Genomic DNA, 15,988 nt, shown 5'->3' with positions numbered 1-15,988 from the left:
GCAAGTTTTTGTCTTTAATAACTTATATGTCATTTTTAAGGGTTCATGTCTGTCATTTATTCTCACTTAGTAATTAAACATTATTCTGCAAACAACCAAGTTTTTTTTTGCTTCGAAAATGTCGAAATATGTACCAACAAAGCTCATATGCGTGAAATTTTGCTTACTTCTTTAACTTGAAAAAAAAGTGCCGCTGACGCACACCGATTGCTCACTGAAGCTTATGGATAATGTGTTCCATCGGTTTTAACGTGCGGGAGATGGTTTGTGCGGTTCAGAAGTGGTAATTTTGATACGAAAGACAAAGATCGTCTAGAGTAGCCAAAAATGTATGTAGACCCAGAAGATTGTTGTCAAACTCAATGAGAGTTTGCAAAATCATTGGGAGCTACTCAAGAAACAATTTCAAAACGTTTGCGAGCAGCAATGGATGAATGCTGAAAGCAGGGAAATTGGGTTGCATACGAATTGAAGCCGAAAGACCTTGAGCTTGAACGCCATAAAAGAAAATTATTTTTGAATCATTGCTTGCGATGAAAAATGGATCCATTACGATAACCCGAAGCATGAGAGATCGTATGTGAAGCTCGGCCAACCAGACGAATCGAAAAGATCCATGGCTCTAAGGTAATTCTCTGTATTTGGTGGGACTAAAAGGGTTCACTCTATTATAAGTTGCAGAAATTTGGCCAAACCATCACAGGGAATCTGTATCGAACGCAACTGATTTGTTTGATGCGATCATAGGCCGAAAAATGCCCAGAATGTGCGGCGAGACATGAAACCGTAATATTCTATCATGAAAATGCTCAGCCTCGTGTTGCAATATCTGTTAGAAAGTTTTTAGAAGTATTTAGACCGTGCCCCGACCGACTACTATTTGTTTCGATCGATGCAGAATGCTCTCTATGGGATATGTTTCACTTTGGAACATAATATCCGATAATGGCTTTATTAGTCCTTGGTCTCAAAAGCTGAGCAGTTCTTTTGAGTCGGAATCCATATGTTGCCAGAAAGATGGGAAAAGATCATAGCTAATATGGCTGGCCAATACTTTGAATAAATTTATTTTGTACAAATGTTTCAAAATAAAAGCTAAAACGTTTAAAAAATCCCGTAGTTTTCGAATAGGTTGATATAAAATGTCTAGTGGATCAAATTTTAGCTTGATCAAATCAGCAGTATATTATTGTTCTAGTACGTATGACAAACAGCTTAACTGTCTCTGCTGACATTTTATCTAATATATGAGAAAATATGTTAATATCAATGTGTGTGAAGATAAATAGCAATTTAACTAGCACAGACAAAAACCACATACTTGAACATTGCTCACGTTACTGTCAACAGAGCACTGTTAACCGCAGTATTGATACTTGAATAATAATGCAAAAAATACGTCTGAACATGTATCTGAAATAATTTAAGAAATATAAAAAATAAAAAAAAAATACCAGAAATTTTTTGAATAAGTTAATTAGGAAAAAAGTCCCTTTAGTATGAAATTCTGGAGAAGAATTTGGACAAATATGGAATAAATATATATTCTATATTTCTGAAATTTCAGACATATTTTTTGTATTATTATTCAAGTATCAAGACTGTTAAATGACTCTAACATGATCAATGTTAAAAAATGTAGTTTTGTATCTTTACTAGTTAAATTCGATGTTATCTTCACACACATGGGATATGATCAGTTTAATTCAAGGACATATCCAGATAGTTTTATTTCCTGCAATCTTTTTAATTTTTTTCACTAAATGTAAGGAAATTTACTCCAATATAAGGCCTAATATAGAATTCGTAATTATAATTTTATTCACGCAGTCAATGAATCCAACAATAAAAATAAATTTATAAATCAAATATTATTTGATAAAAGTTAAAGGTTAAATAATATACAAATATTCCATTAAAACATTAAACATTTTCTCATAATTTGAGTGACTTTTAAAATGTTTTAAAAGTTATCCACACTGGGTACAGAGCACATGTTCTCATATGAGACAGAGGCAGTACTCATGCAAAGCTGGTATCTTCGATAAGAATAGAGTTAACAAAAAATAAAAACAGAAATGTTTTTATTATTAGGAGAGCTGAAAAGGGCATAAATAACAATAAAACAAAATTAATGTAAATGATCTAAAAATAGAAACAAGTGGTTGTGTGAAAAAAGCAAAAATAAGGTAAAAATAAAACTCAACCACTTAAAACACTGAATGAAATGGCAGAGAGTGAGATACACGATGATGATGAATGAGGGTTGCCACAGTAGAAGTATAATAATACAAAATATGGTAATTGCGAAAAGCAAAGTAACTGATATTTTGTTTTGTGCAGTCATATTCATTAAAAGTTTGAGTAGCTTGCTGACGACTTTCGATCAATATTCATTTCTAATTGATTTTGTATACATCAGGATTCCTAATGGTTCATATCTGTAATATTCTGTTTAGCAAGAACCATATTAGTACAGATTTTGTTTTCGCGCTTGAGTTACCAAATCCCTGGCGGATATTCTTCCATTTTGATCCCCATAAATACTTGCGATGGATCATCTAAATGATCTGGAACCTTTTCTTAGCTGAATAAAAGTTTTAAGTGTTCAAATCTGCGTAGACTCTCCTCAGCAATTATAACTCGCAATGGATCATACAAAATATCTGCCAAATTTATATTTAAGTCTTCAAGTGTTCGTATCTCAGTAATTACAGATGTTCCATGTCATTGCTAGCTATGACCTTTTCAAAATCTTTCTGCCAACATATGGATTCCGAGTAAAAAAAACTGCTCTTTTGAGGTCAAGAACGAATTAAGCCAATATCGGATACTCTGTTCCAACGTGACCCAGAGAAAGCGTTCTGCATCGATCGAAACAAATAGTATTCGGACGGGACAAGGTCTGGACTGTAAGGTGGGTGAGGCAAAACTTTCCAACCACTTCATTCTAAATAATTTTTAACAAGTATTCCATAATGTAGCCGATCGTTGTCATGATGGAATATTACGGTTTCATGTCTGGTCGCATATTTTGGGCGTTTTTGGCAAATATTCGCTTCAAACGAAGCTGTTGCGTTTGGTACAGGTTCTATGTGAAGGTCTGGGCAGATCCTGGTCACACCAAAAACAGAGAATTAACTTAGCGCCATGGATATTTGGTTTTGGTGTCGATTCGGCTGGTTGGTCCGGCTTCACGTACGATTTCTTACGCTTCGGGTTTTTGTAATGGATACATTTTTCATCGCAAGTAATAATTCGGTGCAAAAATTATTTTCTCCTTTAGCGTTCAAACATCATTTCGGAGATGCTAAATCATCTTTTAAGGTCTCTCGGCTCAACTCATTTGGTAACCAATTTTCCTGCTTTTGGGTGAATCCTGCTGCTCGCAAATGTTTTGAAATTGCTGCTTGAAAAGCTCCCAATGATTTTGCAAGCTCTTTTTGAGTTTGACAATAATCTTCAAGGAGTAATGCCTCCAATTCTTGGTTTTCAAACAGTTTTGGCTGGCCTGGGTGATCTTTGTCTTCTGTGTCAAAATCGCCACTGAATCGAACAAACCAATCGATGGAATACATTCACCAAAAACCTTTGGTGAGCAATCTCCAATGCGTTGGGACTTATTTCATAATCTTTTGTTGGGCGTTATTTCATCATCTTTATAAAGCATAGCAAATTTTTTTGGATTGTCGGAGTTTGTCCGGAGGTAAAGATTTCTTCTTGCATTGCTGACCTTCGACCGTGCGCAAAAGTTTTCTTCCCTGGAGTGTATAAAAAACCACCTTCGCCCAGTAAAGAATTCTTGAATTACCGGAGGAAAAGATATTCTGGAGTATTTCGAAACATATCTGCAAAGCCGGCTTTCATACACCCAACAGTAGAAAATCTTTGCGCACGGCCGAAGGGTATCAATGCAAGCAATCTGAGCGAAGGAAAAAATCATTGAACCCGGATAAAGTCCCACAATCAAAAAAATTGTTATTGGGCGAAGCCACTTTTAATGCACCCAGAGGATAAAACATTTAACGGTTTTGTAAGCATTAATAAATACATTGCCTCCGAATTGGGAATTATTTTACTTCTGTTGGAAGTTATTTCACATTTTTTGGAACAAATCTATTTATTATAAAACTTCCAATTATTGGGAGTAATTTCAGTTTAGCCTTTGGGAGTTTTTTATTTTTTGATTGGGAATTAGTTCATTTTTGTTGGGATTTATTTGGACTCTTCTTAGTCCAATTTAATTATTGCAAAGAGAGAGAAAGAGATGAATATATTAAAAATTCAAATTCAATGTCATTTAACTGTTAATATTCTTATTTACTTATTTATGTTTAAATTAAAAAAGAAATTAGGCACGTTTTGCTTATAAAAGCAAACAATTCCATTCATTAACGTCAATCACTGATCGCAAAATAAGCATTTGGCAGCCCTGCTGAGAAAAACACAAAATTGTACAAACAAATTGCAAAAAATTAACTTGAGAGATTTAATGACATGCAATGAATAAAAACCAAAAAAGAATGAACGAAAAAAAACCAAATCATGCAGAAAATATTTTGTTTTTGTTTCATTTATGGGTCTTTTTTAATAGATTTTTGGCAACAGGTTGAGGAACAAAATACAAATACAAAAAAAAAATAAATAAAATAGGTATAATCTAGAAAATAAATTTTTATATAGTGAAAAACTTACATTTTTGCTAGTTTAAGATGACAATTATTACAAGTTGATTATTAGGTTGAAGAAGGATGATACTACACAGCAGGTGGCAGGGGGAAATTCTACAAGCTCATAAGAACCGTTTGTGGGTTTTTTTTAGATGTTACAATATCTAGTACATATGTAGGTATTATTAGTTTTTTTTATTCCTTTTTACATTTCAGTAGTTTAAACGATCCAGTTGTAATAAAAAGTTGATAAAAGATCGATCACACATTTAAAGAGAGTGCTGCAGCAGCATAGTTATTTTATAGTAATAGCACTTGTATAGCTAAATACATGTATGTTGTAGGTATTTTAAATGTAATTTTATTTAGAAATAGCGGTAGTAGTAGCACAAGAAGTTTAAATGATACAGGAAATGCACAGTCTTTGTTTTTCAGTATTTATTTTTTTAACAATAACAGAAGAATGCAGGCGGAAGAAGAAATTATATTTAATAAAATAAAGATGCTACTTAATAAGCTTCACAATAACAAGAACAACACCCAGGGTATATAAATAACAATAATAATAACAACAATAATAATAATGGTAAAATTAAACGTCCAGCTCAAGTAAGTAGATTTGCATTAAAAATATATTTATTTATATGTAGCTGGAGTCTGTGTCCAGTCTCAAGTACCACAGATTCTTGTTTAATTTTTTTCTTATTTTTATTTTTTGTTTGCAGGCACTTGTTTAAAAAATAGGGAGTTTTCTTTGTAGAGTTGTGGAGTTAACTAACCAAGCTGTTGGGTTTTCTGGTTTTTGATGACAAATGAGGGAGTTCAAGCTTGAAGTTGTCGTATGTTTGTAATAATAAATTAATAAATAATTAATAAGGCAATAGTTTTCTTTTTTTTTAAATGATTGTGCTGTTTTTGTAGTTTTTGCGTATTAAAAACTAACGAAGCTTTTTTAATTCGTTGTATTATTTATGGTATTTATTATTGTACTTGTGTGTTTGTTTTGTTAATTTTATTTATTTATTATTGCTTTTCAACTAGAATATTTTTTTTGTTGTAATTTTACAATTACATACATACACATGTGTTTGCCTAAGCGGAAGAATGGAATGAGTGTGTTGACCAGGGAGGGAGAGAGGTGTGAGAAACGTTTAACCAATGAGCCAAATGGCCCACCGATCAACAAGCAACCACTGCACAGTGGGGTAATTAAAAAAAAAAACAAATTTGAGAACTGTTATCAGCTATGCCGAATCTTATATACCCTTCACCAAAGTATACTTTAAGACAAAAATTGAAAAAATTTTCATGGAAAAAAATTTTCGGAGAAAAAAAAATTCGGGATTAAAAGGCCTTTTTCCCAATTTCGACCCATCTTTGAAATATCTATCATTAGATGTCCATATTGTTTATGTTAATGAATTAATTATCCAGAACTAGATCAGAAATAGGTAAACAAATCGAGGTAGTCGTGTTTTTTGCTTATATCGCAGCCATTTATGGATCCATTTTTCCGAATTTAAGTAGCAACCCATTCAGGACTATAGCTGATATATTGTAAGTTATTTGGGGGCTTCGGAAAACTGACAGGCGGATATGGCTTTATATATTCCGCTAATATGGAACTTGAATTTTCCCTTATCTCTTATAGAAAGCTTTGTAAGATTTCTTCAGAATATTGGAGGATTGATCGTTTTACTTTAGAGAGTGTGTGGACCAGAGAGAGAGAGAGAGTGGACCACGCGGAAAGTTTTGCTTTAATTTGATAAAAAGGGCGCTGGATCACACCGATTGCTCAACGAAACTTATGGTGAATGTGTTCCATCGACTTCAACAACCATCTCTTGGGTTTAGGCGGTTCGGAAGTGGAGATTTTGACACGGAAGACAAAGTCCACCAAGTACAGCCAAAAAAGATTGAACACCAAAAATTATAGGCATTACTCCATGAATATTGTTGTAAAACACAACAAGAGCTTGCAAAATCATTGGTAGCAATTTCAAACCGTTTGCGAGCAGCAGGATTCATCCAAAAGCAGGTAAATTGTTACCATACGAATTGAAGTCGAGAGACCTTTAAGGACGATTATGGATGTGGCTTGAAAACTATTAAAGAAAATAATTTTTGCACAAAATCGCCAATTGCTATAAAAAATGGATCCATTACGATAATCCGAAGCGTAAGATATCATATTTGAAGCTCAGCTCAACCAAATATCCATGGCTCTAAGGTAATTCTCTGTATTTGGTGGGAGCAAAATGGTCCTATATATTATGAGCTACTGAAATCTGACCAGACCATCCCAGGGATCCTGTATCGAACGCAACTGATTCGTTTGAAGCGAGCATTGGCCAAAAAAACGCCCAGAATATACGGCCAGACTTTAAACCGTAATATTTCATCATGCACTGTTCGACCACTGTTTTTTTCGATAGATCCAAACCGATTGCGAGCAGCAGGATTGAACCATAAACAAAGATATTGGGTACCATACGAATTAAAGCTGAGAGGCGATTTATTATGTCTGAAATGCTGCTTGAACGCTATAAAAGAAAATAATTTTTGCACCGAATCATTACTTGCGATGTAAAATGGATGCATTACGATAACGATCGCATGTGAAGCCCGGCCAACCAGCCGAATCAACATCAAAGCCAAACATTCATGGCTCTAAGGTAATTCTCTGTATTTGGTGGGACTAAAAGGGTTCTATCTATTATATGTTGCTGAAATTTGGCCAAACCATCATAGAGAACCTGTACCGAACGCAAATGATTCGCGTGAAGCGAGCGGCCAGACATGAAACAGTAATATTACATCATGACAACGCTCGGGCACATGCAATACCTGTTAAAACTATTTATAATGAAGTGGTTGGGAAGTTTCGCCTCATCCGCCTTATAGTCCAGACCTTGCCCCGCCGGCCAGACCGGCAAATATGTAGGTATCTCTTAAACTATAAGATAAACAACAGATGTAAGGAGGGTTCTGGGGGACCATGTTTCAAGACAATTAGATTGCATAATCAGATCAGTTTTGGATATATTCCAGGTTCTCTAAATATGGGTTTTGTTCCATAAGGCCCTAAGTCACAACTTAAACTCATCAGTATATACATACGCTACATATCCTCTATAGCCATGCGCAGTTTTCTTAAAATCTGACCATTCTTTTAATATTCACAGTATTTATTACCAGTTCATTTTTTTGAAATTCCCCCACTGTGCACTAAGAGTTTAACACACCAAACAAAGTAATGAGTACAAAAACAGAAAAATAAAAAACAAAACAAAAAAATTATAAAAAAACACACTTCAATAAAAACAACAATAACAAAAACACTATTACTCAAAAACAAAAACCGATTGAATAACTGACAGACAGACTGATGGAGTGACTGAATGTCTGACTGACTGACTGACGGACTGAAAGATAAGATACGCGCGGCGTATTATTAATCCACGAAGATTTCCGAGGAGGGCTCTTCTTTATCTTTTGTTTTCGTTTAAATTAGTTTAAATTTCCCTCAAATACAAGAAAGAATATTATTTATGTTATTTATACTTTATTTAATTTTTTGTTGTTTTATTTTTTTTATATTTAAACACTTTTGTTGTTGTTGTTTTATGAATTTATTTTACCGGGTGGAAAAATTTAAGGGCATAATTTTCACTAACACTTTTGTTGCGTTTTGTTTCATTAAATTAAATATTTTTTTTAATTCTTTTTTTTTTGTTTTTTTAGTAAATAAACTAAATATTTTTTTTTATATATAAATTCCTTTAAAAAAGCTCTCTTTTCTTACTAAGATACTCTCTTGAATGAGCTTAAATTTTGTATACGAACTTTTTTCTTTATTAAAACGCTTGTTTTTTCTGGTTTTATTCACACAAATATTTCTTTTTCTTTCAATATTGAACTTTGGTTATTTCTTTTCGTTTAAAATCAGTTGATTCTTTAAAAAACAAAAACTATTTAATTTAATTTTATTATTATTGTCTTTTCGCTTTGCATATTCATAGTTCTTTGTTTTTGTTTTTTTTTATTTTCTATTCGGTTTTTTGTTTTTGATTATATTGCACATTAAAAAAATTTCCACACCTCAGAAAGCACTACTCTAGACCCGTGTACTAAAGCGATGTGTTTGTTTAAAGAGTCGATTTGTACTGAACTAAAATCTTCTGATGGGGCAAAAAAAAAAATTAAAAATAATAAAAATAACAGAAACAGAAAGAAAAATATGTATAAAAAAAAACAACACAAAATACAAAGTTAATCGCTGTGTGTTTGTTTGTAAATTGTATGTGTAGTCTTTGTTGTTTTATTGTTTCTACTTTATCGTTTAACTAACTCTCTTTAGTTACATTCAATTGCTCTCGCTCTCGATCAACAATCAATGAGATAGACAGGGTTACCATTGCGTAATTTGAAATAATTGGTCATACTAAGATTTTTATAGACAAAAAGTTAAGGAAAGTATTATTTTTAACCCCATATATACTTTTGTATTTGTCTGGATCTGTCTGTATAACACTGTTTCCATTTGAATGAAATAACTCCCATTTTTTCTATTTTTATTTTACCTGTTAATATGACTCAAAGTTGTGATTGGTATCATAAGTAATACGATTCATGGAACACATACTAAAAATAAGTTATGAATTGGATTTTCGACCTACAGGATCAATAACAAACAACGACACCAAAAAGGACTTAAGAAGTTTAAAAAAGAAACTTGTTCAGGACGAATTTCTCAAATATGGGGTTGATTATAGATCAGTACAGTATTAACAATTGGCGGCGCTGAAACAGAAGTAAATGACAGGTTTAATAAAGCAAGAGCGGCATTAGGAAGACTACAACCAGTATGGAGAAACTCACAAATATCCAGACGAACCAAGCTTAAAATATTCAACGCATGTCTACTCTGTTGTACGGAAGTGAAACTTGGTTAGTATCGAACACCATCACGCAAAAACTACAGGTATTCATTAACAAGTGCCTCAGAATCATATGCAGAATATTCTGGCCTAACAACATCACCAATACAGATCTCTGGAACCTCACCAACGAGGAACCCATACTAACGCAAATAAAACGTACCAAATGGAGGTGGATCGGCCATACTATTAGAAAGAATGCTGACAGTATAACAAGAATGGCGCTGTGGAACCCTTAAGGTTGAAGAAGCCATGGTCGACCAAAGAATACATGGAGACGCACGATATTCCAAGATCTTGGACAGTGTAATCTTACATCGGAAGACGCGAAAACCACTTTAACTAATCGTGTAAGATGGAGATGCTTTGTGGAAGCCATATGTTCCAAAGAGGGGCAATGGAGAAAAAACAAAATCAACCAAAACAAGGATCAGACAATACGAATGATGGGAACACAGCAAGAAGGTTCTTTTCAGATCCCGAGAGAGCATCTGAAATAACAGGTGTTGATATACATCTTATATCAAGATTTAAAACAATTTTCGATGTTCTTGTGTACAATGAACAAATTGATGCTAAAAACTTTGGTGATTATGCGAAGGAAATTGCACAAATATGTACAAACAAATATCCATGGAGAAATGTGTTTGCAACAGTTCACAAAATCGTTTATCATGGAGAAGATGTCATTAAGCATCATTTAGTACCACTTGGAGATCTATCAGGGGAAGCTCAGGAAAAAATTAATAAGGATTACAGATTTTATAGAGAGACACAATACCAATACATATCTACAAAGGAGGATCTATTTAATATATTTTGGCAACGTCAGATTTGGTCATCTCTAGCATTCGCAGTCAATGGAAAATAGAAAATCGGCACTTAGATGAAGAAGCTAAAGGGCTATAATATTAGCAGTCATGAGTTTATAGAAGAGAGGGGAAGAAAAAGAGGAATCTAATCTTTTCACTCATCTACAAACTCAAGACTTGCTTAGTAAACTTGATGTGTGTGAATCAGCACTTACACAGAGAAAACAGCAAACGAATTTGTTGCCAATCGAATGATTCTATCTTAGTGACCGAATTTTGCAGTTATGACTACAATATTTTGTAAGGGATAACTAAAGTTTGGTTTCCTCAACTGAAATTCTTCTTTATCAACTGAAAAATTCAATGTGTGCAACCGAATCATTCGATTGGCAACAAATTCGGTTGCTATCACGAATCTGTTTTCTCTGTAGATACAAAATCGAGGTAGTCGAAGTTTTCTGCTAATTTGTAGACCGATTTTCCTGAATTTAAATTGCAACCGAATCGAGACTATGGCGAATTTTCGGGGCCTGTTAAATTTCTTTTGCACGTACAGACGGACATGATTATCCAGTTAGTTTGGGTCACAAACGAAAAATATAGAAATTACATACGGAATGACAAATACCACTCATGGTGAAGGGTATAAAAAAATATCCAACAAAATAAAGAAGCTCTCAACAGTTCAAAACCTGGCATTAGGAACGTCACATAAATAAAAAAAATTAAAAATTCAGTAATTTCCTAAATACTGGTCCAACAGAAACGCCTTGATGTTAACATTTTTTGAAAAATCATAATTATTGTCAGATGCTGGATACTTCGGTTCCATTAAACAAGATAAATCTAAGAGATCTGTTCTTGTATCTGGAAATGAGCCACGAATTTGAATATATGGCATTAGAAAAGAGTCTTCGTTTGGATTTATCTTTCCAAAGCATTTAATTTTACCGAAGCTGAGACAGCTAATTACGGTAATATAAGCAACATTATGGATGGCGGTAATAAGTCCATGACCATTTACATCGCTTTATTTCTTTACGGATTGGAGTGAATCGCATTTTATCACACAACTCTATATTGATGATGGTATTAGGGCATAATATTCTTAAGGTTCTACGCTCACATCGACTAACGCAAACTGCGATTGATTTCATTTTGAGATTGAAAGCATTTCATGTTTTACATGTGTAGGATAGTCTTTAGATTTTTATTTTCGATATGAGAAAACAGTGCCTTATGTAGAAAAATCATAAATCTTCCTGATGATCCCGACATAATTATCTGGGATTATTTGCAGACTGAAGTAACAGTTTAGTTCCCCATACATTAGAAAGATAGTGAAATATATGTTAGTTCAGAAATCTGAGTCTTATTACCTATAGAGTTCGACATTCACTGGGAAGATGATAAGCAGTTTTCTCTTTTCTTCTGTCCCGGAGGATAAAACGGGACCCGTAATGACTAGTTATCTATAGCTCATCCTTACAAAATGTCAATGCTTTCAAAAATGTTTTATTATAGTACTTTACATACCACCCTGATCGCCTGATACCTCAACCAAAGCAGTTTAAATTCAGCGAACCTTAAGTAGACATTTAGACTCGAACATCATGAAGAACCCTCAACTTATGTATGAGCAAATTCGTTTAGTTGTGATCAGGAAAGGTAATAAAATAAATAAGTCAATCGCATATCACAGATCGAGCTATTTTGCTTGATTAAATGCTCATTTATAATTAAATTATTTTGTAAACGACTTTAGATATATGAGTTTTTCATATATAACATGTATTTTTCATCATAAATATGAGCGATCTCAGATCGAGCTCCTTTTATTGATTAAACGCTTATTTACCAATTTATTTACAATTTTAGATATTTTGAATTTTTCATATAAAAAATCGAATTTTCACCAGAAATGTGAGTGATCCCAGATCAAGCTGCTTTTTTCGATTAAACGCTTATTTGCTTAGTTATTAACGATTTCAGATATTTTGAATTTTTTATTAAAAAATAGAATTTTCATCAAAAATATAAGTGATCACAGATCAGGCTCGTTTTCTCGATCAAACGCTTATTCACCAAGTTATTAACGATTTTATATATTTTGAATTTTTCATACGAAAAATCGAATTTTCTTTAAAAATGTGAGTGATTACAAATCAAGCTCTTTTTCCCGATTAAAGGCTTATTTACCGAATCATTATCGATTTCATATATTTTCAATTTTCTATATAAAAAATCGAATTTTTATCAAAAATGTGAGTGATCACAGATCGAGATGCTTTTCACGATTAAACGCTTATTTACCAAGTTATCAACGATTTTAGATATTTTGAATTTTTTTGATTAAACGCTTTTCCAATTCGAATTTTGATAAAAAGTAGAAGTGATCGTTTTACATATTGCAGTTCACAACCGTTACGGTCTTACCACATGAACTGCATTACCTTACAAATGGAGTGTGGCTCGACTAGGGCAACATCTAAGACACACACTACTTGAATGTGTGTCTCCACTAACATATTTGCAATTTAAGGGGAAATTGCCTTAAAAATATCCCCTTATACAATTTCCCTTCTTTTTCAAACTCTCTCACCAAACTCCGCCCATATACTCTCTGGGGCACAAAGTGCTGCACGACCACTTTTTCTTTCACTCATCCATCCAACTATATAAATGTTTCTTTCCTGTTTTCCACAATTGGGTTTTTTTTTCATGTCTGTTTTCAGATGGTTTTTTCGTGGTGCCTTAAAGGCCACCCAACTGAGACGCCATATCCTCTACTTGAATTAATATTTATTTGAATTCTCCTTAGCACGTGATGTACGAGTATAAAGAGCAAATGGCTGCTGTTTCCGGTACCAAGGTGGGTGGACAAATGGGCGATTGCGTGCTGCTTGTATGTATGGATGTGTTAGTGGAATTGTTTTTCAACAGTTGCAGATGCTTTTAGTCGAATGTGTGTTTGTTGTTGTTGCTGTTGGGAATGTTTTGGTTGTGGTTGCTAGAGCTACGAACGAGTATAATCAGGAAGAGTAGGGGAAGAAAAGTTGATTAGATGGATTTCGTTTGGTTTTTGTGTTTTTAATCACACACCAATTTCATTTATTAAATCTTAACATCAGCAAAAAACACTAAGCAAAAGCTGCTGTTGCTGATACTTCTGCTGCTGATGCTGCTTATGCTGTCGGTTGGTTGCTCATCGTACACTGCCTTCAAAGAGCAACAACAGTGTCAGCATTTTGTTTTTTACTGAATGAAGTGTGGCTCTGTGAGTGTGTTTTTATATTATTTTCAATTTCATTTTAATATTATTGTTTTTTTTTCATACTTTTTCATTGTTGCTGCAATTTTGTTATTGCTGTTAGTTAGTTGATGGTTTAGTGTCACAAACAATTTTTTGCTTTACTTGCCACTAAAGTAATATTCAATGTAGTTGTATTTAATATTCATTATTATTCTTTCTTTGTTTTATTTCTTCTATTTATTCAGTACCAACAATTGAAAATTGTCTTAAGAAATTTGTTCTTCAAATGTTTCTGGTTGTGTGTTTAGATCGGAGTTAAGATGAAGCAGAACGCCTAGAAGACATTTTTGTTTGCGTTTTTTTTTTTCTTTTTCAATTTCGAAAATTATTAAAATGTTATTGGAAACCATCTCTTGCTGCTGTGAGACACTGGGGATTCGATTATAATCAACATTTATTGGATGATTTAATTTTATTTTATTTATTTGTACATAACGAAATTTGTTCGTTGTTTGGGGCAAATTTGTTTCTTCGTTTTATTTGTGTTTAGCAAAAAAACATTCATAATTCAATTGAAATTTTAATTAAAATTGTCAATTTTCATTAATAACATTTAAATGTAGTTCAACACACACACATATGAATCGTATAATGTAAGAGTATGTGTTTGTACAGTTACGATTAAAATAGTTTACATGAAAACTCATATTTCTGTTGAAAAATGGATATCTAAAATCGTTAATAACTTGGTAAATAAACGTTTAAATGAGAAAAGGAGGTCGATCTGTGATCACTCATATTTCTAGCGAAAATTCCATTTTTTATATGAAAAACTCAAAATATCTAAAATCGGTAAATACTTGGTAAATAAGCGTTTAATGAAGAAAAACAGCTTGATCTGTGATCACTCACATTTTTGATGAAAAATCGATTTTTATATAAAAAATTCAAAATATCTAAAATCGTTAATAACTTGTTAAATAAGAGTTTAATCGAGAAAGGTGGATTGATCTGTGATCACTCACAATTCTGAAATCTTTAACTGTTGTTGTGAATTAAAATTCTGACAATTTTTCTTTGGGATGTATACAACAAAGCAAAATTAATTATAAAGGGAGAAATTGTTAAACATTGTTTGGAGGTAATTAAATACCTCCATAAAAAATTCATTCATTATGAAGTTTTTTTTTTTTCTCAACATAAATTGATAAGCATTACGTTGAATGAATGAAGTAAATTAATCTAGGAAACAAGTCATAAAAATAAGGTGGTGGATGAAGCATTACAAATAAACAAACAAACATACTCACATATTTTGTATGTCTGTATAAACAAAAAAAAATATAAATAAATAATCAAAATGTTGCAAAGAGAGAGTGTCGTTTAGAAAATAGCAACCATCAGACAATTTTAGATGAAGAAAAGGAACCAGGCATCATACATATTCAAAGTGAAGTTAAATTTTTGTAAAGATTTGAGTGGAAAGGAGGTGTGGAGGAGTGTGTAAAGTGTTCACATATATGTATGTATGATGAGCCTTTTCACATTTCTTTGCTCCTCTGCTCCGCAACTTTAGCTGCTGCATAAGGCGAATGTGATTATTTCTTTTTATTATACAATTTAGTTTTCGTGTGTATATAATTTGTAATTTTTTGCTTATTTTTATCCTGTTTGGGCCATAAAGGAATGGATACTGCGTGGTAAAGTAAAACATAGAGGTGGTTGGGTGGGTGGATGGTTTATGTGTCTGTATGTGTGTTTGACTGACTGACTGCCTGCCTAACTGGTGGCTGGCTGGTCTGTGTGAATTCACTTTATTTTATTCATTTTTTTCGCCATTTCCGGTTGCCATTTAATATCGTTTAAGTTACCTTCTTCTTTATACTCTCCAGCTGGTCTTGTTTTTTTTTATTTTGTTAGTTGGTTGGCTGGTTCTTTCTTTTGCTCTGAATATAAAATGAAATAATATCAGATTCCAAGCATAGATGACGGGGGGGTCTTAGGGAGTGAGGAGTGGGTGGGGGGTTGGTTGGTTGGTTTAAATAAATGGAGAAAATGAAATTGATGTTATTTATATGAGCACTTGACGCGCTAAATTGCCTTTCCGAGCTACTTTCTTTTGCACAACTTAGCTTTAATGGAAAATAATTAATTTCATAGTGCCGCTGCTGTTGTTGCTCACAAACGTGGTTGTGGCTGTGAAGATGAGGCTGTGGATGACGATGATACGTACATGGTGTAACTAGTATGTAGCTATAATGAGTGTTTGTATGTGGGTATGAGAATATGGAACACTGCTGTGGCCAATGAATT

At 33.1% G+C, this 15,988-nt stretch overlaps 1 protein-coding gene across 1 annotated transcript in view; it reads right to left on the bottom strand.

The window, feature by feature from the left end:
- The window catches only part of for (cGMP-dependent protein kinase for), a 92,844-nt gene extending 84,016 nt beyond the window's left edge, over positions 1–8,828 (bottom strand). Inside the window, exons 1-2 of the mRNA XM_065500590.1 lie at positions 8,312–8,828; positions 4,696–5,092 (exon numbers count right to left, since the gene is read on the bottom strand). The gene's annotated coding sequence lies outside the window, so the exon portion shown is untranslated. The remainder of the gene's footprint in view (positions 1–4,695; positions 5,093–8,311) is intronic.
- Positions 8,829–15,988: the final 7,160 nt, after the last annotated feature.

The sequence above is a fragment of the Calliphora vicina genome, chromosome 2 (genome assembly GCF_958450345.1).
Source record: "Calliphora vicina chromosome 2, idCalVici1.1, whole genome shotgun sequence".
NCBI lineage: Eukaryota > Metazoa > Arthropoda > Insecta > Diptera > Calliphoridae > Calliphora > Calliphora vicina.
Note: the sequence above shows the minus strand (reverse complement) of the source record. Positions and strands in the feature narration are given on the sequence as shown.